Source organism: Amia ocellicauda, unplaced genomic scaffold (assembly GCF_036373705.1).
Source record: "Amia ocellicauda isolate fAmiCal2 unplaced genomic scaffold, fAmiCal2.hap1 HAP1_SCAFFOLD_254, whole genome shotgun sequence".
Classification (NCBI taxonomy): Eukaryota; Metazoa; Chordata; class Actinopteri; order Amiiformes; family Amiidae; genus Amia; species Amia ocellicauda.
In genome coordinates, this window is record NW_027102817.1 from 35,001 (window position 1) to 38,722 (window position 3,722).

Consider the following 3,722-nt stretch of genomic DNA (forward strand, 5'->3'; position numbering starts at 1 on the left):
GGGAGGAGTAGGCCTGCTGACTGAGCGCTGGGAGCCGTCGGTCGTTCGGTCGGTCAGAGAGTGAGTGTGTGTGCTGAAGGAGAGCTCCAGCCCGGAGCCCGCACCCACCGGGGTGTGTAGCCCTGCAGGCTGAGCGCTGGGAGCCGTCGGTCGGTCGGTCGGTCAGAGAGTGAGTGAGTGAGTGTGTGTGCTGAAGGGAAGCTCCAGCCCGGCGTCCGTCCCCACCGGGGAGTTGTGCCCGGGCCCGGGCCTCCTGCCGACGGACCGTGTGGCGCATTGTCCCGACTGCGGACTTTCTCCAGCAAAAAGGCGGAGGTGCAGTACCGCCATTTCGCCACACGAGGGACGGAATGGCACCCAACTGCCCCCTGGTGTCGAAAAAGCGCAAGGGCACCCGGGCCGGTCCGCCCCAGGCAGCGGCCGAGATGCAGCACCGGGGGCCCGGCCTGCCTGCCCTGGAGGTCAGCCTGCCAGCCCTGGAGGTCTGCCTTCCAGCCCTGGAGGTCAGCTATCCAGCCCTGGAGGTCTGCCTGCCTGCCTGCCTGCCCTGGAGGTCAGCCTGCCAGCCCTGGAGGTCTGCCTGTTAGCCCTGGAGGTCTGCTATCCAGCCCTGGAGGTCTGCTATCCAGCCCTGGTAGCAGCACTGCCAGCCCTGGAGGTCTGCCTGTTAGCCCTGGAGGTCTGCTATCCAGCCCTGGTAGCAGCACTGCCTGCCCTGGAGGTCTGCCTGCCTGCCTTCCAGCCCTGGAGGTCTGCTATCCAGCCCTGGTAGCAGCACTGCCTGCCCTGGAGGTCTGCCTGCCTGCCCTGGAGGTCTGCCTTCCAGCCCTGGAGGACAGCCTGCCTGCCCTGGTAGCAGCACTGCCTGCCTTCCAGCCCTGGAGGTCTGCCTGTTAGCCCTGGAGGTCTGCTATCCAGCCCTGGTAGCAGCACTGCCTGCCCTGGAGGTCTGCCTGTTAGCCCTGGAGGTCTGCTATCCAGCCCTGGTAGCAGCACTGCCTGCCCTGGAGGTCTGCCTGCCTGCCTTCCAGCCCTGGAGGTCTGCTATCCAGCCCTGGTAGCAGCACTGCCTGCCCTGGAGGTCTGCCTGCCTGCCCTGGAGGTCTGCCTTCCAGCCCTGGAGGTCTGCTATCCAGCCCTGGTAGCAGCACTGCCTGCCCTGGAGGTCTGCCTGCCTGCCTTCCAGCCCTGGAGGTCTGCTATCCAGCCCTGGTAGCAGCACTGCCTGCCCTGGAGGTCTGCCTGCCTGCCCTGGAGGTCTGCCTTCCAGCCCTGGAGGACAGCCTGCCTGCCCTGGTAGCAGCACTGCCTGCCTTCCAGCCCTGGAGGTCTGCCTGTTAGCCCTGGAGGTCTGCTATCCAGCCCTGGTAGCAGCACTGCCTGCCCTGGAGGTCTGCCTGCCTGCCCTGGAGGTCTGCCTGTTAGCCCTGGAGGTCAGCCTGTTAGCCCTGGAGGTCTGCTATCCAGCCCTGGAGGTCAGCTATCCAGCCCTGGAGGTCTGCCTGCCTGCCTGCCTGCCCTGGAGGTCAGCCTGCCAGCCCTGGAGGTCTGCCTGTTAGCCCTGGAGGTCTGCTATCCAGCCCTGGAGGTCTGCTATCCAGCCCTGGTAGCAGCACTGCCTGCCCTGGAGGTCTGCCTGCCTGCCCTGGAGGTCTGCCTTCCAGCCCTGGAGGACAGCCTGCCTGCCCTGGTAGCAGCACTGCCTGCCTTCCAGCCCTGGAGGTCTGCCTGTTAGCCCTGGAGGTCTGCTATCCAGCCCTGGTAGCAGCACTGCCTGCCCTGGAGGTCTGCCTGCCTGCCCTGGAGGTCTGCCTGTTAGCCCTGGAGGTCAGCCTGTTAGCCCTGGAGGTCTGCTATCCAGCCCTGGAGGTCAGCTATCCAGCCCTGGAGGTCTGCCTGCCTGCCCTGGAGGTCTGCCTGTTAGCCCTGGAGGTCTGCTATCCAGCCCTGGAGGTCTGCTATCCAGCCCTGGTAGCAGCACTGCCAGCCCTGGAGGTCTGCCTGTTAGCCCTGGAGGTCTGCTATCCAGCCCTGGTAGCAGCACTGCCTGCCCTGGAGGTCTGCCTGCCTGCCCTGGAGGTCTGCCTGTTAGCCCTGGAGGTCAGCCTGTTAGCCCTGGAGGTCTGCTATCCAGCCCTGGAGGTCAGCTATCCAGCCCTGGAGGTCTGCCTGCCTGCCCTGGAGGTCTGCCTGTTAGCCCTGGAGGTCTGCTATCCAGCCCTGGAGGTCTGCTATCCAGCCCTGGTAGCAGCACTGCCAGCCCTGGAGGTCTGCCTGTTAGCCCTGGAGGTCTGCTATCCAGCCCTGGTAGCAGCACTGCCTGCCCTGGAGGTCTGCCTGCCTGCCCTGGAGGTCTGCCTGTTAGCCCTGGAGGTCAGCCTGTTAGCCCTGGAGGTCTGCTATCCAGCCCTGGAGGTCAGCTATCCAGCCCTGGAGGTCTGCCTGCCTGCCTGCCTGCCCTGGAGGTCTGCCTGCCTGCCCTGGAGGTCAGCCTGTTAGCCCTGGAGGTCTGCCTGCCTGCCATCCAGCCCTGGCAGCAGCACTGCCTGCCCTGGTAGCAGCACTGCCTGCCCTGGAGGTCTGCTATCCAGCCCTGGTAGCAGCACTGCCTGCCCTGGAGGTCTGCTATCCAGCCCTGGAGGACAGCCTGCCTGCCCTGGTAGCAGCACTGCCTGCCTTCCAGCCCTGGAGGTCTGCCTGCCTGCCCTGGAGGTCAGCCTGTTAGCCCTGGAGGTCTGCCTGCCTGCCATCCAGCCCTGGCAGCAGCACTGCCTGCCCTGGTAGCAGCACTGCCTGCCCTGGAGGTCTGCTATCCAGCCCTGGTAGCAGCACTGCCTGCCCTGGAGGTCTGCCTGCCTGCCTGCCAGCCCTGGAGGTCTGCCTGTTAGCCCTGGAGGTCTGCTATCCAGCCCTGGAGGTCTGCCTGCCTGCCATCCAGCCCTGGCAGCAGCACTGCCTGCCCTGGTAGCAGCACTGCCTGCCCTGGAGGTCTGCTATCCAGCCCTGGAGGACAGCCTGCCTGCCCTGGTAGCAGCACTGCCTGCCCTGGAGGTCTGCTATCCAGCCCTGGAGGACAGCCTGCCTGCCCTGGTGGCAGCACTGCCTGCCCTGGAGGTCTGCTATCCAGCCCTGGAGGACAGCCTGCCTGCCCTGGTAGCAGCACTGCCTGCCCTGGAGGTCAGCCTGTTAGCCCTGGAGGTCTGCCTGCCTGCCCTGGAGGTCAGCCTGTTAGCCCTGGAGGTCTGCCTGCCTGCCATCCAGCCCTGGCAGCAGCACTGCCTGCCCTGGTAGCAGCACTGCCTGCCCTGGAGGTCTGCTATCCAGCCCTGGTAGCAGCACTGCCTGCCCTGGAGGTCTGCCTGCCTGCCTGCCAGCCCTGGAGGTCTGCCTGTTAGCCCTGGAGGTCTGCTATCCAGCCCTGGAGGTCTGCTATCCAGCCCTGGTAGCAGCACTGCCTGCCCTGGAGGTCAGCCTGTTAGCCCTGGAGGTCTGCCTGCCTGCCCTGGTAGCAGCACGGCCTACCTGCCTGCCTGCCCTCGAGGTCTGCCTGCCTGCCTGCCCTGGAGGTCAGCCTTCCAGCCCTGGCAGCAGCACGGCCTACCTGCCTGCCAGCCTGCCCTCCCCAGCCACACAGCCCTGCCTGCCTGCCTGCCAGCCCTGGAGGTCTCCCTGCCAGCCCTGGAGGTCTGCCTGCCTGCCTGCCTGCCTGCCTGCCTGCCCTG